Below are 26,809 nucleotides of genomic sequence, written 5' to 3' on the forward strand. Positions count from 1 at the left end.
TATTAGACACAGTCACAGTCTAGTAGTCTAGTAGGGTAGTAGCGTTTTTTCTATTAGTATTATACCAGCCACAATCACAATATATATATCCTCGTTGCATCATCAAAATATTTGCTGCTAATTAATTGCTGCTCTCTACTGCAGCAGCTGAGCCAGCTTGAGGCTGAGCCCAGCCCACCTAAGCTGCCAGCTGGCGGCCCACTGGGATTTTTCCAAGTATCCCGGCTGCCCAATCCAGCCCTGCTCATGCACACACACATAAAATACAAACTGTCTCACACACACACACAAACAACAAACTATCTCACACACACACAAGAACAACAAACTATCTCACACACACACATAAAATACAAACTGTCTCACACACACACAACAAACTATCTCACACACACACAAACAACAAACTATCTCACACACACACAAGAACAACAAACTGTCTAAAGCACACACACACAAACAACAAACTATCTCTCACACACACACACAAACAACAAACTGTCTCACACACACACACACAACAAACTGTCTCACACACACACACACAAACAACAAACTATCTCACACACACACACACAAACAACAAACTGTCTCACACACACACACACAAACAACAAACTGTCTCACACACACACACAAACAACAAACTGTCTCACACACACACACAAACAACAAACTGTCTCACACACACACAAACAACAAACTATCTCACACACACACACACAACAAACTATCTCACACACACACAAGAACAACAAACTGTCTCACACACACACAAACAACAAACTGTCTCGCACACACACACATACACACAAATATAATAAAACTGAGGCACAATAAATAAGATTAAAGAGGGGCACATTATGACATGTATTAGCTTTTTGTTGTTTGACAAATGAATGATCCTTTGTTGAATAAACTCACTATTCATTGACAGACTTGACCCTTTATCAATAGGGCTATGGGAACTATCCTTATGAGTCAGTGGGTATTAATGTAGTCAGTTGTGCACATATATACATTTCCTGCCAGTTTATTAAAAAATGTAGAGAACATTGCCCACATTCAGCTAGATTGCGAGTTGGGTTTTATGAGTCAAATAGCAGCGTTATGGCCCATAACGCATAATTTTCCCTAACGCAGCCTTTTAGCCTGTAACGCAACGTCAATACTGCACTCTTAAAAATGACGTTTTTTGCATTCTGGCTAAAAAAACATTGTTACAGCCTAAAACGACAAGATCCGTAACGCCATCTAAAATCAGTAGTTATGAGTTTTACGCTATAAATCTGTAACATAAAACTCATAACTAAAGTGTTAAAAAGTACACTAACACCCATAAATTACCTATTAACCCCTAAACCGAGGCTCTCCCGCATCACAAACACTATAATAAATTTATTAACCCCTAATCTGCTACTCCCGACATCACCACCACTAAAAAACAATTATTAACCCCTATTCCTCCGCTCCCCCGACATCGTCACCACTATACTTAAGTTATTAACCCCTAAACCACCACCCTCCCACATCACAAGCACTATTTAAATATTATTAACCCCTAATCTGCCGTCCGCCCACATCGCCCCACTATACTAAAGTTATTAAGCCCTACACCGCCGCCACTATAATAAACCTATTAATCCCCTAAACCGAAAGCCCCCCACAATGAAATATACTAAATTAAACTATTAACCCCTAAACTGAAAGCCCCCTACATCGCAATAAACTAAATTAAACTAGTAACCCCTAAACCTAATAACCCCCTAACGTTATATTAAAATTACATCTTCCCTAGCTTAAAAATTTAAATTTAAACTTACCTGTCAAATTAAAAAAAACTAAGTTTAAACTAACAATTAAACTAATTTAATTATTAAACAAAAATTAAATTAACTACCAATTAAATAAACTAAACTACACATTAAAAAAAATCCTAACACTACTCTAAAAAGGACAAAGTATCTAATTACAAAAAAAGTCTAAATTACAGAAAATAACAAACACTAAATTACAGAAAATAACAAACACTAAATTACAGAAAATAACAAACACTAAATTACAGAAAATAACAAACACTAAATTACAGAAAATAACAAACAAAAGTATAAAAAATAAAAAAGAATTACACCTAATCTAATAGCCCTATTAAAATAAAAAGCCCACCCAAAATAAAAAACACTAGCCTACAATAAACTACCAATGGCCCTTAAAAGGGCCTTTTGTGGGGCAATGCCCCAAAGATATAAGCTCTTTTACCTGTAAAAAAAAAATTCAAAGACCCCCCCAACCTAAATCTAAAAGATCCTAAAATACCCATTGTCACGCCGTGCCGCTCTAGCCATTGCTAGGGGCGCGGCGTCTGCTTCCCTGCTTGTTGCCAAGGGTTGTGTCAGATCCGGATGCGTGCAGCGCTGACATCATCGTTGCACGCTCGTCTCTTCCTGATGCCGGTCCGGACGCCTGGCACGAATCCTGCGCCTATGCCATCACAACGATCTATCACTGCCCAAGTATAGGTGTTACCTTGTGTGCTCCTGGGATATAATCGTTGTTTAATTTAGCCTACTCTTGTATGATCCCTGTCTGTCTGACTACTCTGCCTGCTATACCCCTTAATTACTGGATTGATATACTGCTGCTGAACCCTGCCTGTCTGACTTCTCTGCCTGCTTTAACCCTTAATTACTGGATTGATATACTGCTGCTGAACCCTGCCTGTCTGACTTCTCTGCCTGCTTTAACCCTTAATTACTGGATTGATATACTGCTGCTGAACCCTGCCTGTCTGACTTCTCTGCCTGCTTTAAACCAGTGGCGGCTGGTGACTTTTGAAGATGGGGGAGCACTAGCCCCGCCCCTCAGATAACTCCACCCATTTTAATGTGTGTGTGTGTACCCACAAATAAACACATACACATGCACACACATATACACATACACACACATATACACACACACATACACATATACACACACATATACACACACAGATTTAATGAAAGAGGAAAAACAGACTCATCAAGTGGCTTTATATGTAATTTTCACCTTAGTATTGCTCATGAAGAAAAGTCTCACATTGCGAGACCCATTTTCTGTATATAGCACCTCTACCAGTATACATACCTCTGCATATAGCCTTCTTATTATATATTAACCCAGTGTCTCTGTATACACCACCTCCTTTTGTAAAAAAAAAAAACCCTGTTACTTTGCAACACCTACTTCTGCCAGTAATACACAAAGAAAACATTTTGTTAAAGTCTCTTATGCCAGCAATACATAAATATCAAGGATTTTACTTCCTTGCTGATATTAAAACACAAAGAAATAATTTAAAGTGTCAGTAAACTTTAAAAATAATGTTATATAATTCTGTACATAGCAGAATTATATAACATTATATTAGACTTAGCTGTGTCAGACAGCAGAAGCGAGCTGCACTTAGTGCTATGGCGCGGTCGGGCCGGGCTTTGACTATACAGCTGGCCCGCTCAGCAGAGAGCGGGTCTGTGAAACAGCGTTTTTTTTTTAAATTAATAGGGTATATTATGTTTTATAAATGTTTGGCTAATATAATGTTATATAATTCTGCACTATGTGCAGAATTATATAACATTATTTTTAAGGTTTACTGTCCCTTTAACTATTTTGTGCCAGTAACAGACACATATAAAAGATTTTACCCTTTTGGTTAGCACTAGCACCCAGAACAACAATATAACCTCTTGCCTTTATAGATAGCTCCTGTTTCTGATTTCTTTTTCCATCTTATGTATTTTAAAGGTAGATTGTAGACAGTCATAAAGCAGCAAGCCACAGAGCTCTGGCGGGTCTTTGTGCAGCTCGCTCTTCTTCTGCTGCTGCAGCTGATAAGTCTGAGTGCTTGAACCGGAACAACAATCAACATCGTAATAAACAAACTCTGAGAGGTCACAATAAAACTCCAGTGTATGCAAGTAATAAAAGCTATTTTTTAGTCGTGACCTCCCAGAGTTTGTGTTTATTCAGGATACCCGGTGCCTGCCACTAAGGGATTTCCCTATTTACCAAGAGCAAACAGAAGCAACTGAAACCTTATAGAGCTCTATAGGTGTACATGACAACAAGATTATAGTTGGAAGCTTGAGTCACGTACCCCTGTGAAGCTGCATCATAAGAAGACTGGAGCTGGTGTTAGGACTTTGATTTTTAAACACCATAAATGCGCTGCGCAGCTTATTTAGTGCGCTGTCCTGGAGACACAAGATTGCAGTTTAGGAGCTTGCTAACCCAAGCCAAGGATTTAATTAATGGGATTTTGAAATTAAAAAAATTAACCTCCAGCATGTTGGCCACGCTGCTTCTCAGAATGGCGCTGCACAGTGTACCTTAAACTTTGGTGCTGCATATTTCCCGCTTCAACACACTATCTGAAGTCTGACTCTGAACTATCTGCCTACGATGCTCCTCCTCCCCCCACACACACACAGTTCTTAGTGTGCGAGTGTCACGTGACAGCTGGCTATCACTTGCACACTAAGAGCTGTGCGATTAAGAAGGTTATGGGCTGGCCTGTAGGTGGTACTGCAGTCAATGCAGTTTTAAAGTAGAAAGGGCTTTTGCCTATACTTTTATCTATCGTACTGCACAGCATGTGCAATAGATAGAAGTATTAGGCAAAAGCCCATTCCACTTTTCAGCCTAATGAATTAAAAATGGCAATTTTACTGTTTTTGTGTCAAAACTGCAGTGGAGCCTAGAGGATTTTTAAATTTTTAATCAGCAAAAAAAGTTTAAAAACTTAATTTTTTTTTTTTATTTCTCACTCTTTTTTTTTCTTCTTTTTTTTTGTTCATCAGGGGGTGGTTCAGGGGTGAGGGGGTTCACGTGCTCAAGTGCTCCTATAGAGGAGCCTCCACTGCTTTAACCCTTGATTACTGGATTGATATACTGTTGCTGAACCCTGCCTGTCTGACTACTCTGCTTATTAACCCCTGTTGTTCTGGATTGCCTATTTGTTGCCAAACCCTGCCTGACCATTCTAGTGGTTTGTCCTTGGACTGCTTTACTGTTGACAAACCCTGCCTGCCTCACCATTCTAGTGGTTTGTCACTGGGGACTGTCCAGCCTGTGGTGAGTGCTACCTTCCTCATCTTACTAACTTTCTCTGCTCTGGGATATTCCCTATCATTCTGGCTTGACACCGGGATAACACCGGGATAACAAGACTACTGGCCGAGTTCGGTCTGATAGAGGAGTATCCCACGAGCATTACACCTATTGCTCTGAAAAGGGCATTCGTATGAGCATTGCCCTTTAAAGGGCATTTAACTCTATTACTGCCCAAACCCTAATCTAAAAATAAAACCCACCCAAAAAAACATTAAAAAAACCTAACACTAACCCCCGAAGATCCACTTACAGTTTTTGAAATCCCGCTTGAACGATTTTCATCCTGCCGGAGAAGTCCTCATCCAGGCAGCGAGAAGTCTTCATCCAGAGGGCCTCTTCAATCTTCATCCAGACGGCATCTTCTATCTTGATCCCGGTGGCACAGAGCAGGTCCATCCTGAAGACATCCGGCGAGTAGCATCCTCTTCATACGGTCGCTGCCATATACTGAATCTTCAATGCAAGGTACACAATTCAAAATGGCATCCCTTTTCATTCCTTGAATGAGAGCTGCTTAAATCCTATTGGCTGACTTCATTAGCTCTCAACCTATTGGCTGATTTGAATTTCCAAAATCAATACAGACAATAGGATTGAAGATTTAGTATACGGTGGCGACCTTATGAAGAGAATGCTCCATGCTGAGTTTCTTCAGGATGGAGACACTCCGTGCCACCGGGATGAAGATAGAAGATGCCGCCTGGATGAAGATAGAAGACGCCGCCTAAATGGATAAATACCTCGCCGCCTGGATGAAGACTTCTCGCTGCCTGGATGAGGATGGATGTCTGGACTTCAGAAACTGTAAGTGGATCGTCCGGGGTTAGTGTTAGTTTTTTTTAAAGTTTTTTTGGGTGGGGTTTTTTTAGATTTAGGGTTTGGGCTTGTCTTAAAAGAGCTGAATGCCTTTTTAAGGGCAAGAAAAAGAGCTAAATGCCCTTTTAAGGGCAATGCCCATACAAATGCCCCTTTCAGAGCAATGGGTAGCTAAGGATTTTTTTTAGAGTTAGGTTGTTAGGTTTTTTATTTTGGGGGATTGGATGGGTGGTGGGTTTTACTGTTGGGGGGGACTTTGTATTTTTTTACAGGGAAAAGAGATGATTTCTTTAGGGCAATGCCATACAAAAGGTCATTTTAAGGGCTATTGGTAGTTTATTGTAGGCTAGGTTTTTATTTTTATTTTGGGGGACTTTTTGTTTTTATAGGGCTATTAAATTAGGTGTAATTGCTTTTATTTTGATAATTTCATTTGTTATTTTTTTGTTATTTACTGTTTGTTATTTTTTTGTACTTTAGAATTTTTTTATTTTTTGTAATTTAGTATTTTTTTATGTTTTGTAACTAACTTTTTTTTTTAGTAGTGTTAGGTTTTTTAATTTGTAATTTAATTTATTTAATTGATAGTTATTTTAATTTTAGTCTAATAGTTATGTTAGGTTAATTTATAGTTTAAACTTAGGTATTTTTAATTTCACAGGTAAGTTTTTATTTATTTTAAGATAGGGATCTTGTAATTTTAATGTAAAGTTAGGGGGTTGTTAGGTTTAGGGGTTAATAGTTTAATTTAGTTTTTTGCGATGTGGGGGGCTGGCAGTTTAGGGGTTAATAGGTTTATTTAGTGGTAGTGATGTGGGAGGCCAGAGGTTTAGGGGTTAATAACTTTATTTAGTGGCGGCGATGTCAGGGAGCAGCAGAATAGGGGTTAATAGCTTTATTATAGTGTGGGCGATGTTGGGGTGCGGGCAATAGGGGTTAATAACTAGTATAGTGACGGCGATTTCGGGAGCAGCGGAATAGGGGTTAATACATTTTATTTGTGGCAGTGATGTCGGGAGCGGCAGATTAGGGGTTAATAAGTTTAATATAGTGTTTGCAATGTGGGAGGGCCTCGGTTTAGGGATTAATACGTAGTTTATGGGTGTTAATGTACTTTGTAACACTTTAGTTATGAGTTTTGTGTAACAGTTTTGTTGCGTAAAACTCATAACTACTGCTCTCAGATTGCGAAACGGATCGTGTCGGTATAGTCTGTAGCGCAAGCTTTTTAGCCTCACCGCAAAACTTGTAATGGCAGCTCTATGGAAATCCCATGCAAAAACGTAATTTTTTTTAGTGCCGGACTAACTTTGCGTTACAGGCTAAAATGCTTGCGGTACAGCTATACCGACAAGACTTGTAATGGCTGCGTTGCTGTTTTAGCGCCGAAATGGCCATTTTTTCAGCATTAAAACACGAACGCAAAACTCGTAATCTAGGTGACAAGATGCTCGTCTTCAATGCTAAATCAATTAGCTGTTCTGGGTTCCATTTGCTTTGACTGCATATCCTTTGCCTCCTCCTTAAAGGTTAAAAAATAAAACACATTTAAGAGCCTGTGAGATGCTATTTCCTATAGCTTTTCATGTGCCTGATTAGAATATCCTGTTACATTGTACATAGACTGCAATGGCTTAGAATAAAACATAACAATTCTAGTGTATTGGAACAGTTGCTGCTGCTATGGTGCAATATTAGATTAAAAACTACAGGATGATCATATGCTGTTTTTATCATTTCTCTTGCATGTGTAACTGCATAGTTGCCAACAGTCCCTGATTTCCAGGGACAGTGCCTGGATTTTGTTGTATGTCCCTGGATTTTATTTGTCCCTGGAAATGTCCCTGAAAATCTCTTTTGCACATTTGTTGTTTGCACACACACACACATACATATATACAGATAGATAGATGATAAATAGATATACTGTATTATTTAAATATAATTAATTCCTAATGGAATATTGTTATTATTATTGAATGGGTTCACATATTATTTGTCTTTCTAATTTTGATGCTGTGTTGTAACAATAACCATATGCCCAGAATGTGTTCCAAAGACTGGGTAGGTGTAAGAGCTTGATGCTGTAATCTGTATAATAAACTATGGATAAGTCTAAATTATACTATTACTTTCACATGGGTGTGTTTTTATTGCAGAACTGAGTGGGCGGAGCAGTTGAACAGTAGGTCGTCAATACTCCAGTAACCCGCTTGCTTGCTCTGCTGCAAAGTGTCCCTGGAATTTTTTTGAAATGTTGGCAACTATGTAACTGGCACCCCTTGATCCCAAGCAAATGCTACTAATAAGCAATTACTGGACTGACTTTGTGCTAGTAAATCATGTTTGTACACTTTACCACTGTTATAAACACACATAGATATAAACAGTCACAATCTTTACAGCTCACTAATACAATGAACAGCGAAGCTATTGCTCTAACATATACATTCACTTGTGTCTCATGCAGTCTGTATACTTGGGCATTGACACACACACATATAGATTTACATTCCAATAATGTGCTCTTGTCTGCGTGCCTAATAACATAAATTATGTTTACCTGATAATTTCCTTTTCTTCTGATGGAAAGAGTCCACAGCTGCATTCATTACTTTTGGGAAATAAGAACCTGGCCACCAGGAGGAGGCAAAGACACCCCAGCCAAAGGCTTAAATACTCCTGCCACTCCCCTCATTCCCCAGTCATTCTGCCGAGGAACAAGGAACAGTAGAAGAAATATCATGGTGAAATGTTGCCAGAAGAATATAAGGATGCCCAACAGAAAATGACTGGTGAGGAGCTGTGGACTGTTTCCATCAGAAGAAAAGGAAATTATCACATAAGCATAATTTATGTTTTTCTTCTTAAATGGAAATAGTCCACAGCTGCATTCATTACTTTTGGGAAACTAATACCTAAGCTATAGGGGAAATTGAATGCCAAGACAGGAGTTTAGAAAATGCGGCCCCTACTGAGGGCACCATATCTGAACCTCAATCCCACAAAAAATCCTGCTTCAACCAAAGCCGAGAAAAAAAGGTTTTAAAGGAAAATCCCCAATGACACTGACTCACAGCTAGTCCAGAGCCAAACAAGAGACCGCAAAACGAACTCCACTGAGCCAACAGTCCACCAAGAGTCCACCACCAACCACCCCCTACAAATAAAGGGGAAACCAGTCGAAATCCTCAAAGAGATGAGGCAAAGGAGGACAGAGGAAACTGAAAAGTCCCTTAATACAAAAACAAACACCTCCAAGAGTGGGCCCAGCACACACAAAATGGACCCAAACAGGGAAGGAGGCCACGCCGTACCAAGCGAAAACCGGGATACCACCGGGCACGGAGACAGACAAGCCGTCTCAACTAACAGAGACAAAGTTTTCCCAGTGCCATTCCCTAGAACACCAAAGTATTCGACCGTGAAAGCATATAATAGACCCAGGCGAAAACCCCGAGTTTGAAAACACAGAGTCCACAACAGGGCGACACAAAGGGAGCTTGCAAGGAAAGGAAGAGGTCCTCAAGAAAACCTACCGCACAACAGTCTTACGACCGCTGCTTCTTAACTTACGTTTCAGACTAGCCTGAAACATTGGGTATAGAATGCAGTATCCGCTGCTTAATAAATCTACCCGCTAGCCCAACACCAGGACATAACAAGTACTTTGTGTATGCACAATCAAATCCCCTCTTTATCCATCTCTCTTTCACAATTATTTCCCCATCTTTCTCTACATTTTAGTCCCTCTATATATATATATATATATATATATATATATATATATATATATCTTTCTTTGTCTGCCTCTTTCTCTCTGTATTAAATGCTCTATTTTCACTCCATCCATTATGCCTCATTTTGCTCTCACCCTCCCTCAGTGTAATCATTATACTGTCTATTGTAAAAAAAAATCCTACACTATTTTCAAAAAGTGATTTTTTTTCCCCCCACAGCAGAATCCCTTAACAATATATCAGGTTGTCTATTTTTCATTTGCTATCCGGTACTTTCTAAACATTCAGCAGAATGTCTGACAATAAAAGAACTGTAAGACGATCTCTCTGCAACGCATGTTTTTTTCTCCTTTTTGTTCTGTCCTTTGAAAAAGTTTAGGATTCTATAAATATAATGTCCCATCCAACCTCAATGTCAATGTCACATGGATAAGAATCTATCTTGTTTGTACGAAAAGATTTGATGTGATAGAAAGTCTTCATACAGCATGTTCCAGTTACCAATAGATGATCGTCTTTTCTCTTTCAGACATGATAGTTTTTTTGTTAACTACGATATATGGAGCACAGAAATAACAGGTTTATTTGTAACATGAACTTGAAAACATATTTTAAAAAATAATTACCAAATAAACAATATGGGCCATTGAGTTACAGATGAATATTTCCTTGCAGTATTCACATTAATATATGGTACATATTACACAGTTGTTTAATTGATGCAAGCTATACACTTGCAGAATCCCCAGGACACTCTTCTTCTGCAGAAATCCAACATATAAAATATCAGTTTACTAAAATATCTGGCAAACATCCAATATACTGGAAGTATGGATACATGTCCTTATTTAAATATATGCTAAAATAAGCCAATATAACCTTTTTATCAGTGAATTTGAAAAGTTACATTTTGGAAACAGTAAATCTGAAATCACTAAATTGAAATGAGTAAATTCTTTATCTTGATCTTTAGAAAAACATATCAAATATCAAAAGATGTATCTACAAAAATCCCCATAGACTTTAATAAGGGTTTTCTGTTAAAAAAAAAAAAAAATAGTTACGTTTTTCTAAAGTGTTGATTTCACCCTCTGTGTGGATTGTCGTCCTGGAAGGGAAAAAAAATGTATACAGAGCAACATGGAAATAAAATGTATTAAAAATCTCAATATGCTTAAAGGGACACTGAACCCAAATTTTCAGATAGAGCATGCAATTATAAGCAACTTTCTAATTTACTTCTATTATCAAATTTTTGTTCATTCTCTTGGTATCTTTATTTGAAAAGCAAGAATGTAAATTTAGATGCTGGCCAATTTTTGGTGAACAACCTGGGTTGTTCTTGCTGATTGGTGGATAAATTCACCCACCAATAAACAAGTGCTGTCCAGTGTACTAAACCAAATACTGTTTGGCTCCTTAGCTTAGATGTCTACTTTTTCAAATAAAGATAGCAAGAGAATGAAGAATATTTGATAATAGGAGTAAATGAGAAAGTTGCTTAAAATTGCATGCACTATCTGAATCACTAAAGAAAAAATGTGGGCTCAGTGTCCCTTTAAGGTCATGTCTTCTAATAGTTGCAGACATAGAAAGATATGTTACGGGAAACTGATGCAAATGTAAGGACTATGGCCAGGACATGAAGAGAAATGGAATGGAAGAAAAATTAGACATATGGGGATAGATTTATCAAGCAGCGGATCCTGCAATCTACCCCTATAGTTTCAGGTTCCCCTAAAACTGAAGTTAAGAAGCAGCGGTCTTAAGACCGCTGCTCCTTAACTCATCTGCCACCTCTGAGACGGCGGACAGCAATCATCCCGATCCGATCGGGATGGTTGACACCCCCTGCTAATGGCTGATTGGCTGCAAATATGCAGGGGGCGGTATTGCACAAGCATTTCACGAGAAATGCTTGTGCAATGATAAATGCTGATAACGTATGCTGTCTGCATTTATCGATGTGCGACGGACATGATCCACTGCAGCGGATCATGTCTACCTGCACAATGATAAATCCATCCCCTAGTCTGGAAAGTGCCAGGTCAGAATGTAGAGGCAGAACTGAACAAGCTCTTAGTTACAATGGACTGGGTAAACACCTTGTAGACAGGACTGGACAGGCAGTTGAGGATGGACTGGGTGAGCAACTTGATGACATGAAATGACACACTCTTTGTCAGGAGCGAATAGAATAGTATCTTGTAGACTAGACGGGTTCTTAGGAAGGATAGACTCTGTGTGAAAAAATTGTAGTAAGGAAAGGTTGTTTGTCCACGATGGTCCAGGTTAGCAAACTATAATCAAGACAGATCCCTAGATGCTATAAGGATGTTCCATGTGTTCCTAAAAGTACTGTGACTACCTATTTTGTGTCCTGTACCCTCCTCCTTTTACTCAATGGAAAATACAAATGGGAGGGAGGCATACCTAGCATCATACACAGCCAGAACAAAGCCAAGAGGAGTGGCAGGCACTACACCAAAACCCAAGAATTAAAATAAAACAACATTTATTAAAGACATATTTTTATGTTAGGAACTGTTCCATCTGTAATTCAATCATTTTTTCAGGTTAATATGTGCCTTTTATAATGCTAAGTTACCATACATTCTGCTTTTAGTTTGTTGTATTTTTTTTTAACCTTCTTTCTCTATGTGTCAGTGTAACAGTTAATTTGTTTTAGCATTGCCTATAAATAGAGTAGGTTATGTCAGAGAGCGTAGTCTATGAATAAGCGCCTGTAAGGGGCACAACATGCATCAGACTGTCTGTCCATCACTCCTGCCATGTCTGTCTGCCTTGTAAGATGTCTTCAATAAATTTAGTTTTATTTTAATACTTGGGTTTTGGTGTAGTGCCTGCCACTCCTCTCAGCTTTGTTCTGATTGTTGCAGACTTATCCCCCGATTAGGATACGGCACTCCGGGTCTCTGAGGATCTTCTTTGTTCCTTCTGCTTAGGATTGACTTCCGGGTCACCTCGCTGCACGCCGTGAGCTGCGTTTTTTCTCTCTGCTCATCATAAACAGCCCCCGATGATCCTATTCCAGCATTGAAATCACATGATCACATCTACGATCGTGTGATTTCCTTATTTTCAAGCATGTGTTTACATCAGAACTTGATTCTGATCTTCAACATTTGTCCCCATCAGGAAGAGATTAATATCATAAACTGGATCACTAAATTGTAGACTAGGCAGCACAGACTGTTCCTGATGTCACTCAGGATGGATTAGGTTAACAAATTTTAGACAGAACAAGCTATTACTCAGGATGCATTAGTTTGTACAGTGTAGAGAGGATACGACAGGCTGTTACTCATGATGGACTGGACCAGAAATTTGTAGGTAAAACATGATGTTAGTCAGAATGGGAGTAGAATGCAAGCTGTAGACAGGCCAAGGCAGGCATTTACTCAGAGTGGACAAAGTAAGTTGATTGTAGAAATAAGTGGACAAGCTCATAGGGCCCGATTCTATAAAGTTCACTGGGTTGGTGAGATTCTATAAAAATGCTCACCAGTCCTTTTATTTATCTCAAGGAATTATGAAAAGCCACATTTTACCCTGAAAACAGGGCATCTTTCAAAGTGGCCTATACTGCATTTTCGTAAGGGAAGGAGATTCATACATTACAAAAGTGCACAAAAAATATGTAATTTAAAACTCTTACAAAACTAATAATTGAACCATTCACACAACAATATGCAGGGGAAAAAATTGTATTGTTAAGGTGCATCAAAAATCATAACAAAATTGTTCACCAAAAATCGTATTTTATCAAAAATGTCAAATTTGTATGAAAATTACACAGCAATAAATTATATTAAATATGCTCAGTGCAAATGCACACAGGTTTCCCCTTCTATAATCCCCGCTCTATTGCAAACTTCTACCTAGCAGATAGCTCTCATTATTTGTATGGGAGACTTTTCACTCTTGCAAGAACAGCCCATTTTTTAAAGAATTCCTTAAGGGCTGCTACTATTAAATAACAAATATCTTATACAATCACCCCTTAGAGTTTGGTGACAGTAGACTAGGGAAAGTCTAGTCAACATTAAACTTTCATGATTCCAATAGGGCATCCAATTTTAACAACTATCCAATTTACTTTTATCTTCAAATTTGCTTTGCTCTCTTTGTATTCTTTAAGAAAAGCTAAACCTAGGTAGGCTCATATGCTAATTTCTAAGCTGTTGAACTGCCTCTTTTTTTCACAGCAAGACACTGATAGTTCATGTGTGTTATATAGATACCATTGTGCTCAATCCCATGGAGTGACTTATGTTAGGGCACTGATTGGCTAAAATGCAAGTCTGTCAAAAGAATTGAGATAAGGGTGCAGTCTGCAGAGGCTTAGATGCAAGGTGATCACAGAGGTACAAAGTGCATTAAAATAACCGTGTTGGTTGTGCAAAACTGGGGAATGGGTAATAAAGGGATTATCTATCTTTTTAAACAATAACAATTCTGGTGTAGGCTGTCCCTTTAAGTTTAATGACTGAACAGCATGGAAAACAACTACAAATGATCATAAAAAGGGGGGAAATGGTTTCAGAAAAGTAGCAGAAGTAAATTACTAAGTTGTCACTAGACATGTGAATTCATTTTTGGACAAATATAAAAAACAAAATTTTTTTGGTATGTGGTGCATTCGGTTTAAAATGACAAACAGTGACTCTAACAAAAAAAATTAATAATGGCGTAATTGAAAATTAGGTTTAACAAACAACGGAGAGCGCTATCAACGGTATTACAAATCAAAACAAGAGCAAAATAAAGTGAATATGTCTAAATAACATATTATATTTGAAAATAATATTGAATTGTAAATGGAAATTAGTTTTTTGTTTGATTATTTTGTTCACACCTTTCATTCCAGGCAGTAAATACCACTTCCCAGTAACAAAGTCTATAGAGCATCTGTTTATCAAAAAATCCCATGTACATACTGATGGCTTATTGTAATATTTCATTTTAAATGCAACTGCATAATACATTTGTTTATATTTGCAATTACTAATTAACTATTTAGAGCCGGATTACAAGTGGAGTGATATTTAATGCTTCCGCTCGAGCGTTACCTCCACTAGAAGTAAGCTTTTTAGCGTGTGTCGGGTAGCGATTGTATTACAAGTTGAAAGTAACTGTTTTTGGTCTTGCACAAAGCAGATGCACATTTAAAGCCAAACCTAGAACATATTCCCTATGTCTAGAACACTGGAATGTGAAATATTTACAGTAAATACACAGTATAACACTTTATTAAAATTGTGTGTGTGTATGTATTTGTAGAGTGCCAACAGATTCTTGAGCTCTAATACACATATAAATACAAAAACACATTCGTACACACACACCCATGTATATATATATATATATATATATATATATATATATATTTATATATATATTTATGTATGTTTCTCTATGTTAAAGCCCTTTGCCTGCTTTTTTTTCTAACACCTGAGATCTCATATCTTTGAGTCCTTATAACTTTTGTGTGCAATATTTTTTTTTAATATATATATATATATATATATATATATATATAAAATTAAATCGTGCTCAAGTGATCACATTTACTTTCAACTTGTAATATGAACTTAACATCTGAAGTGTGCAAACAGCCATGATAAAACCAATATCGCTCGAACGTAACTGTTAACGCGCCATTCATATTCTGGCCCTATATGGGGGGTTACATTTTTTATCCCTTTAATTTTTGAATATCTTGCCATTGTGCATTATTTTAAACACATTTGTCTGTCAAGTTACTACAATAGTGGTGAAAGTTATTTGCACCCCTGATAACACTAAATGATGACTCTTAAAATGGTTATGTTTCCTTAATAAGATAAAGCAGAAATCTCATCAGCCATTGCAGATCTAAATCTATATATTTGATAACAATAAAGGGCAACAGTAGATCTTAATTTAAGTCTCAGATTAATGAAAGGGAAATTAAACCCACAGCTTTTCTTTCATGACTCAGAGAATACAATTTTAAATAACATTTCAATTTTCTTCTATTATCTAATTTGCTTCATTCTTTAGATATCCATTGTTGAAGAAATAGCAATGCACATGGGTGAGCCAATTTCATGAGGCATCTATGTGCAGCTACCAATCAGAAGCTACTGAGCCTATCTGTATATGCATGTCAACAAAGGATATCAAGAGCATTAAGCAAATTAGATAATAGAAGTAAATTGGAAAGTTGTTTAAAATTGCATGGTCTTGGTTACATCCGGAGGCGGAGCTAAGCGCAAGTCACGGAGCGCTTCTCTCTGCAAACCGCCGCACCAGCTCCTTAGGCAAGAGGTACGGTGCCTGGAGCCCTGTGACTGGGGAGAAAAGTGCGGGCCAAGTCAGACTATCTGAGGACGCCTAAGAAGAGCCTGGGAACGCTGCCCTGCTGGGAGAAAAGAAATTCCTGAGGAGGCGATATTGAGGTCTGGGCTTACAACCAAGCAAACTAATGTTCACACTCCTGTAACTCTCCCTCCCACCGGTGCTGCGAAAGGGAGACAGGAGCGGTTGTTGGGCTGGAGGTCTGGAGGACTGCAGTGGTAGTCATTGGTTGGAAGGATCCGGCTTTCCCCCCACCCGAGCTGAGCCAGTGGTTTGACCGGTCATGTGAGGGGTAAACCAGAAGCAAGACGCCGCCCTCAGAGCATAGAGGGTTTAAGGAAGAGAGGACAGCCAGGCTTCGGGGAAAACACCCACCGGAAGGATAGACAAACCGCACAGAAGTAGCTTGTGATTCCCCTGTACATTTTCTCCCTCCCACCGGTGCTGCGAGAGGGAGACAGGGGTCGGGCAGATGCCGTTGAGGTATAGAGGGAGTAAAGCTTAAGAGCCTGAATCGCCCAGAAAAATTCCCCATACTAAAAGGAGCAAGGGGAGTACACCGGCATGAGAGTTGGAAAAGTACACCTAACAGCAAGTATACTGGCATAAAGTGTTTCTTTTTTCTGTTATTATCTATGGGCTGCCTTATGTCGCTGTGCTCTGCTCCTTTGCATGACTTTCCCTGCTTGCTTGCTATGTTTTCACAGGCATTTGCTGCATAAATTTGGCAGCTGCAGAAAACAGAGACTTGGGGTTGAGGCTTGTACAAGTTGCCAGTCTGTAGTTTAAGGCTTTTACTGGAGGTGAAAAGAAGTTGGACATTGTTTTTGAAAATCTTGGGAGTGACAGGGGGGAGACAGATTTGTTTGCTCTCTTCACTCTGCTAAGCTATCTCTTTTCTTTTTCACATAAAGCCAAGGATTAATCTGCAGGATGTCGTTTCTCACTTAATAAGCTTTAACTTCTCAAGTAACCCCTGACTTATTTAAGCCAAGCCTCTCAAAAGGAATAATAAATAAAAAAAATATAAAAAAAGTTAATTGGTTCATGATTCAAGGAAAAACAAAAGAGAAGGAAGAGAAGGAGGAGAAATAATAAATTAATAAAGGGGTCCTAATGTTGCTTTAAGATTTAAAGCAATTGGCTTAAGGAGAGACTTGATCATCCAACTACTAATCATGCTGACTTTGCTTATTAACCCTTATGAGTAACTTTATCTAACACTGCAACTTGGGTTCTGATTATGTTGTTTAATTGGGTTTTGATTTCCAGGTTAAGTCATCTCTGAAATTTTCTGAATAGACCTTGCTACTAAATTTAATTGCTATGAAATGTATGTCTTATAGGTTTTACTAGGCTAGGGGTACGTATCTAAATTTAAAGGTGAGAACTTGCTGGAAAAGAATCTGGTAGTATCCTCTAAAATCATTAGATAGGTTGCTGTGTATATTATCCCTTGATAGGAACTGTGTACTACTTCAATACTTGATGTGTCTTTAAAAACTGAGTTGGTCTTGAACCCTAGTTGTTTTTTTTTTTTGTTTTTTTTTTTCAAGCTAATATTGAAGTTATCGGATAATATTTCACTTCTAGGCTCACTTGTTGCTTACTAGTTATCTCATAAGATGCAATAGGCAGGGAGCTGGTAAATTCTCTGTTCAGATAGGTTATAAAGCTTGGTACATTTACTTTAATTTTAAGTAATATCAGCAGCTGATTTAAAGGAGAAAGGAGTAATTCTGTTTAGTAAGACATAATAATACCATAATTATTTTCTGCCTGTATCTGTGGTTACTCTTTATTTTGCTTCTGTAGGCCTGTGTAGCTTTAATAGAGTTTGTGGACTTTTTTTCCCACCAAGGTTGGCTGACACTTTACTACCACTGAACTGGAGTAAGTCTCTCCTAATAATTTTTCTTTTTTCACTCTTTTCACTTACTCACATACACATACTTTTTTTTTTTTTTTCTATTTTCTCAAGTCCCCCTCTGGGCATTTTTTTTTTTTTCCCCTCTTTGTAGTTTCTCTTGTGTCCTCTCCCTCACTCCCTTCACATATATATTATATGGATAAATTTATTAAATCACCTAACTTCACTAAATCCACTTCTCCAGCCATGGCTGGGAAACCCAGAGATAAAAGGAATAAACAGGCTATAGAGACATTAGCTGAAATTCACTCAAATACCATAACGAAAGGTACTGACCAATTTGATCTGCAATCTTTAGTTGAGAGTATTACAGAAGCTCTTTCTCCTAAATTTGAAGGTCTTAGGTCTGAGATAAAACAGGAGCTAACAATGTTGACAAACGAAGTACGACAATTTTCTTCCAGATTTCAAGAGGTGGAACAGAGGGTCTCAGATATTGAGGATAATTGTGAAGAGATGAAAGCTAGGATTGAAGCCAATAGCACCCTGATTTCTAAATTACAATTTAAAATTGAAGACCTGGAGAACCGTTCCAGAAGGAATAACATTAAAATAGTGGGTCTTCCTGAGAAAAAAGGGAATGAAAATTTGGAAGAATTCATTGCAATAACGTTAGCTAAACTTGTGGGCATCCCTCCCACTTACCCCAGTATCATTGTGGAACAAGCTCATAGGCTAGGGAGTAGGTCAGAAATGAGTAATAAGGAGCTAAGACCAAGACCGGTACTCGCCAAACTGTTGAACTTCCAGGATAAGGTGACATTATTACAGTTTTATCGAAAATCTCAACCCATTTTTATAGGGGAGAGTAGATTATTTCTCTTCCAGGATTTCTCCTATGAGACTTCCTTAAAGAGAAAGGAAATGTCACCTTTATGCACGAAGTTAATTAATCAAGGTTTACAAGCGACAATGATATATCCAGCTAAATTAAGAGTCACGCATGGGGATAAAGTTCATATGTTTGATAATTATAAGCTGGCTGAGAAATATTTGACAGAAAATAAAATACTACAAGGCTCCCCCAGATAATATTAAAGTCTTGACGTAGTAAAGTCATAGAATTTTTTTTCTTTTTTGTGTTTGTTTTTTTCCTTTTATATATGATTCTTTGCAAAGGTAAATGGGGGAAGGGCAGTTTCCCATCACAGACGAAGTGTGTAATCAGGGTTTTTTTTAAAAGAAAATTAGTATTAATATCCATGAGAGAGGGGGGGAAGAGGAGGGGTAAGGGTGAATCCCCTATTTTTTTTTTTTTTTTTTTCTTCTCCTCGTTACTTCTTCCTACTATTTTTTTTTTCCTTCTCTTTTTTATTAGTTAATAAATATGGCTGATAATATAAGTTATATGAATATAATTTCATGGAACATAGGTGGCTTCAATTCCCCGGTGAAGAGGAAAACAGTATTATCACATCTTAAAAAGCTGGATTGTTCCATAGCATTCCTACAAGAAACCCACCTGAGTTTAAAAGAGTCAGCTAAATTAAAATTTTCTTGGGTGGGGGAGGTAGTGGCATCTCCAGGCGAAAATAAACAGAAAGGGGTAGTCATTCTCTTAGCGAAAAAAATCAAAACTCAAATATTACAAATTTTTACGGACCCAGATGGCCGCTATGTCTTATTAAAAGTTAAAATAGGTAATTCAGTTTACACACTCTGTAATGTATATGCACCAAATACCCTGTCTCCAAGCTTTTGGGATAATCTCCAATTGAGGATTTTACAATGTGCTGAGGGCTATGTGATTATGGGAGGAGATTTTAATATGGCCCCGCAATTTCCGCTTGATAGACAAAGGAAAAAAATACAGATAGTTAAAACTAAAAGAGATGCTATGGAGTCTAAAATTTTTAGGAAAATTATGTCCAATTTGGCTCTTAGAGATATATGGCGGGTGACAAATCCTGATGTACAGGAATATACATGTCTTTCAAAGGCACATCAATCCTTATCAAGGATTGATTTGTTTTTGGTAAACGATAAGGTGGTGAGTCTGAAAAATATGGTCAACATATATCCTATTTCCATATCAGATCATGCCCCCATATCTCTTTCAATACCCACTCCAATTTCTAGGCATGCTCCATCACGCTTTTGGTTTCCTAAATATTTGACAAATGATATAAAATTTAAAGATTTTCTTAGGAAAAAATTTGATGAATTTGTATCCTTTAATAGAGAATATATAAACAAACCATTAGTTTTTTGGGAAACAGCAAAAGCGGTGTTAAGAGGAGAAATCACTTCCTATGTAATAATATTAAGAAAGAAAACAAAAAAAAGAGAACAGGAGGTCTTAAAATTTCTTACCAATGCATATAATCAATATCTCTTAAATAAATCCCCCGAGAACTGGGATAATTATAATAGAGCAAAAAAAGAGAGGGATACATTATTAATTTATAAATCCACTCAAGATGAGATTAGGCAACAAGCCAAATTTTATAAATATGGGAATAAATCCGGTAAATTATTGGCAGCATTAGTTAAGAATGACAGGAGCTCTACAGTCATGGGGTATATACAAGATGAAGGAATAGTGGCTACATCTTCTGAGGAGATACTTGAAGTATTTACTAAGTATTATAATAATCTATATGCATTCCATGAATCTAATCTACAGCATAGAGAAGAATTTTGGGGAAAAATTACAAACCCAGTTATCTCGCCCGAAGCAAGCTCTGATATAAATGCTCTGATTACGGATAGCGAAATAGATATAGCTATTAAAAAATTAGAAAATAATAAAGCTCCAGGCCCAGACGCTGTCCCCAATGAATTCTACAAGATCCTAGGCCCAAATATCTCTCCCTATCTTAAGAACTTATATAATTTTCTTTATAAGGAGAATAAACCAATTCCCTCTAGTTTTGCTGCCTCTTTAACAATGTTGATCCTGAAGCCAGGGAAGGACCCAACTAAAAAAGAATCCTATCGCCCTATAGCTTTATTAAACGCGGATTATAAACTGCTTACTACTTTGCTTGCTAATCGGCTGCAAAGAGTTTTACCGACTATAATACATGAAGATCAGGCTGGTTTCATGTTTAAAAGAAACTCGGCAGCCAAAATAAGAGAAATATTTCTGGTGATAGATTATTATAATAATAATAAGGAAGTCTCTAAACAACATATTAGTAAAGTGGAAGATTCAGCGCTTATTTCAATTGATGCCGAAAAGGCGTTTGATTCAATTCATTATGATCACTTAATTTTCTCTTTGATTAAGTTTGGATTTAGAGATAATTTTGTTAATTTCATACGTAATCTTTATGATTATCCTGTCCCAAAAATAATAGTAAATAATAATCTTTCACCAGATATTCGTCTTAGAAGGGGCACTCGGCAAGGCTGCCCGTTATCACCGTTCTTATTTAACATTTCGATTGAACCTTTGGCGATAATGGTCCGTAATCAAATAGAGGGCATCAGGATAGGGAGGAAAGAAATGATAATTACTCTTTATGCCAATGATATACTTCTTTATGTATCTAATGTTAGGCAAAATATTACTAAACTCCTTTCAATCATAGAAGTATATGGGTCTTTCTCTGGTTACAGGGTCAATATCTCAAAATCAGAGATTTTTTGGATCATGGAAAAGGGTAATGATAGGACTGACTTACCCTTTAAATTGGCATCCCATTGTTTCAAATACCTCGGAATAGTTATATCTAGACATCCCAAGACTTGGTATGATTTAAATATATCCCCTTTATTTGATAAGATAATAGAATCTTTGAAGAACTGGCAAAATTTTCCCTTATCTATCTCGGGACGTATAGCTTTATTCAAAATGATACTCTTGCCAAAGATTCTGTATGCCCTTCAAAATACTCCAGTGATGTTGAGAGGAAAGGATGTGAGAGATTTGAATACATCAATTCGAAGGTTCATATGGCAGGGCAAGAAATCTAGAATATCTTTTAAAAAGCTTTGCGCTGCTAGAAGATTTGGAGGTTTGGCGCTTCCTGACATCCGTTTCTATAATTTGACATTCCTAGCCAGGATAGTTTTGGACTGGTTAGTATGTGCAAGTTATGTTACTAACAATATTCTTGAGCAGAATATAGTCTTCCCTTATCTACCAGTATCATTAACTCATTGTGAGTCTAGTAAATGTCCTAGGATAATCAAGCAAATGAAATCTATTTATGTTCCTATTTTAGCCTGGCGGAAAATTATTAGCTTACTAGGGCTTAAAACTAATATCTCTAGATATCAAACGATCCTGGGAAATCCAGAATTTCAAGAGGGCTCCCAATCAAAAGTCTTTCAGATCTGGAGGGACCTAGGGCTTAGTAGGATTGTCCAGCTATTGGATGTTGAGAATTCCACAATCAAGACATTTAGTAATTTAAAGCAAGAATTTAACCTAGACAATAAAGATTTCTATGCCTATTTACAAATTAGACATTATGCCAATAGACTTATGAAAAATTTTGAGCTGAACTGGAGTTGGGGAGAAGTCGAGAACTGGATTACCATGGCCAAAAACGGGCTCTTTTCAATTTCTGTAGGTTATCAAATAATACTCTCTAGATCAAATGACCTTAATTTAAGAGAAATATCTCAACAATGGGGCAAATTAACTCTGGGGATAGAGATAAGTATCTCACATATAAAAAGATCACTAGATCTGGTAGCCCAAAGTACACTATCCTCTACTTGGATTGAATCTCATGTGAAGCTCTTACACAGAAGTTACTATACTCCAGAGAAAGGGTATAAGTGGGGTAACCTATCATTTAAGGCTTGCCCTAAATGTTCTTATTTAGGGGCTAATTTGGTTCATATGATTTGGAATTGCCCTAAGATAAATCAGATCTGGCAGAAGGTGGCGTTCTGGGTCTCTAAGTCTCTGAAACTCCCTATTGGGACTCTCAATATAAGACAGATAGTATGTCTGTGGGACGATGAGCAATACCCACAACATAGGAAGATAATTAATGCAATCATTTTGGTAGTTAGAAGTCTAATATTCAGAAAATGGAAGATAAAGGATGTCCCTAGTATAGTAGAAGTAAAAAATTATCTGAAAAAACAATATATACTTGAACAATATAATGTTGATTTGAATAGCGACCAAGATATTGTTTTTTTTTTTAATAAGTGGTCTTTATTTATTAAAAGCTTCCCAGTCAATGAGAGAGAACACCTTATCTTCCCCTTCAGAAACACAGAGATAATTTTATTAGGGATTTGGTAACCAGATTGTTTAGACAGGAGGGTTTTTTTTTTTTTTTTTTCCTTTTCTCTCCTTTCTTCCCCCTCTCTCCCCTCGTTAGAGCATAGGTGTAAGATATAGGCCTAAACCAGGGGCCTATATGTAATATTGTTGTATTATGACTGAGGGATAAAACTGTGGAATAATATATAGGCAGATTAAAATCCCAACTCTGAAGTACAGGTATATAGAACATTTCCATAGTTTGATGGTTATTGATGATCTTAATTTTAATTTAATTTGTTGACGTGATTATTCTGCAAGTTTAAGTTAACTTTTATTATGGAAAAGTATTTTTTTTTTCTTTTATGGTGCGCCCTGCGAGGTGCGAAATTGTTATGCTATGTTATGTATGTACTCTCAGTTGGATATAAATAAAAATATAAAAAAAAAAAATAAAAAAAAAATTGCATGGTCTTTCTAAACCATGCAAAAAAGATTGGATTTCATGTCCGTTGAAGAAATCACAACCCTCATCAAATGCTGTAAATTTAAATTGTATGAATTATCAGGCAACCTATGTAATATGTAATACATTGCATTCTGCACAAAAACAAAACACAGTACTGTGCTACTTTTCTTTCCTTTTAACATATTATCAAGTAATTCAACACAAGTACTTACCACCATCTTATGACAATCACTGGTAAAGTGTTGGTCAATAGAAGAGATGTCTGGCAAATGTTAAACACCAACAATGAGTGTGGCTCACTGTGTGGGTGAACCACACCAGTAAGTTATTGAGTTATGTACTCAATACCTACCATTCTGAAAATAAAAGTCAAGGGAAACTTGAGAGCACTAACTAGCTACACAAGAGGCAAGTGAGAAAGGGATCTAGCACATTCTCTGCCACTCATATGTAGCACAGAGAGGACTATGATGTCACAAAACTGTTTAGTCATCAAAGAAAGAGCAGGGACAGTTAGTTTCTATAGCAATAACAAATAAATAGATACTCTTCAGGCCTTCACAATATTATGCTCAACATGGATAAGAGAGATAAAAGGCTCATATAGATGTGGAAATAGGCTATACAAAAGCTGCACATATGTCTGCAAGTCCAGAACCTTTAGCTTAAGTAATACAGGGCAGACATATACAGTCAATATTAGGATTGATTGCAACACCAATCATGTAATTAATCTTATAACATAAATTGTGTCTGCTTCAATATGTAGGGGTCACAACCACACCCCTAAAAGATAGACTTAGGCAACAACTTTTGACAAAAGAAGATCCTAATTCAAGAGCACCCGTAGATAAACATTTTTGGCAACATGACTATGGTTTAAATTATTTTTCCTTCATGGGTATAAAACATATTCAGAAAGACCCCCAAAGAGGGAAGATTGTGTTGTGGATTTTTTCATTAAAAACCTGTTACCCAGAAAGTATAAACCAAAGATATGACATAGACCTATTCTTTGGATAGACCTAGTCTTATAATTAGGATCATAAAATGTTTCTTTAGTTTATATTGTACTAATATCCTTAACTATCATGTGTTATTGATATATAAATAAATATTGGTTATTCCAATATGTATACCCTTAGGTGTATGAGTCTACACTCTAACACCAGTTTAGGTTTTACATATTTAAATTTAAATTTTTATTTCTTTCCATTTAAATGTTACTTTTCTTTATTTCCGTAGTTCTCTCTTTATTTTCCAAAAGTGAAGTATGATTAAGAAAACATTGAAGCATGTATACAATTGATACTGGTCTAGAGGGGGAGCACAAGGCAAATATAGTAATAATAATATTTGTATTTAATATTTTATTTTATATATTTTTTCTCTCTCTTTTCCCTAAATATGGGTACTGAAAAACTTATATAAAGGATATTTTCCTAACTTATAGGATGTATGACAAGTTTACTAATGTAAATGAAATGTCCCATTTCAAGCAGTAAAGATTGATAATTACATTTTAATACGCAAACATCTTGTATTGTAAATATGATAAAATGTTACCTAACGTATATAAAGTTACAAATAGAAAGAAAAGCAGTCTGCCAGGAATGAACAACAGCTCAGTGGCTAGTTATATGGCCCTGTTACCACCTGGGAGTAGCTTCTTTTTGCCCAATTGTTCTTTTCACAGAGGAAATTTTTCCTAAAGTACATCAGTCTGATTCCGCCTAACCAGGTCAGTCCAGCCCCAAAATACCAGGCAATTCTCCTCTGAACAGCCCCAGATGATCGTTTCGGCCTTCTTTGGGCCTTGTCAGTGAGATGCAGCCATATCCCTCTAAGCACATTATGCAAGGAGTCCACGTCTGGTTTTCCCCATTACCCTTAGGGAGACTATTCCCAGGGTCATAATACAAATAGTAACAGAAAGAGAAGCAGTCTGCCAGGAACAAACAACAGCTCAGTGGCTAGTTATATGGCCCCTTTACCACCTGGGAGTAGCTTCTTTTTTGCCCAATTGTGCTTTTCACAGAGGAAGATTTACCAGCCCCGAAATACTAGGCAATTCTCCTCTGAACAAGGGAAGGCAGCAACCCCAGAAGATCATTTCGGCCTCCTTTGTGCCTTGCCAGTGAAGTCAGTAAATTTATAAATTAATATTGGTTACTTCAATAAGTATACCCTTAAGTGCATGAGTCTACACTCTAACACCAGTTTAGGTTTTACATATTTTATATTTTATTTTTCTTTCTTTCTTTCTTGGTTCTCTCTCTTTTTCCAAACGTGTGATTAAGAAAGCATTGAAGCATTCATACATTTGACACTGCTCTTGAGGGGGAGCACGAGGCAAAGATAGTAATATTTTTATTTAACATTTTATTTTATATTTTTATTTTTCTCTCTCTCTCTTTTTCCTCAATATGGGTACTGAAAAACTTACATAGTGGAAATTTTCCAAGCTTATAGGATGTATGAGAAGGTTACTAATGTAAATGAAATGTCCGATTTCAAGCAGTAAAGATTGATAAATACATTTTAATACCCAAACATCTTGTATTGTAAATATGATAAAATGTTACCTAACATGTATATTAAGTTGTTTTAGCAATATTTTTTTCTTACAGTGTATGTAAAGAAAGATTGGCCAATTACCACTTTGAGACAATCCGACTTTAAAGGTTAAAACAACAGGTGAATTATAAAACCTTCAATTGGAAGAAGCTCTACTGGTTAATTGGTCAACCTCTCTCATTTAAAAGACAGCTTGTAAAACTATTTGTGATCTCTGAGGAAGTGTGCCTGGTGGCACAGGAAACGCGTCAGATCATTTGTTGGTATGACACATACTTGAAAATATTGTGTGCACTCTTAATACAATAAATGTTGGACTTTTAAATTGCACCTGGATGGAGTATGCATACTTTCTCTTTTTAATTGTATAAGAGGTTTAAACACAGTACAACCGCTGTGCTAACCAAAAAAATAAAATAAAGGGTGCGCCAAACCGGATAAAACTAAATGTATATATATACACACCAGTGGGGAACCTAATTAAATGTGCTGTAAAATTAATAAATATATAGAAATGAATATTAATTAAATGTGCCAATAAATGAATGAGATATTAAAATTATAAATTAGGTAAACAAGTGATAACC

The sequence above is a fragment of the Bombina bombina genome, chromosome 8 (genome assembly GCF_027579735.1).
Source record: "Bombina bombina isolate aBomBom1 chromosome 8, aBomBom1.pri, whole genome shotgun sequence".
NCBI lineage: Eukaryota > Metazoa > Chordata > Amphibia > Anura > Bombinatoridae > Bombina > Bombina bombina.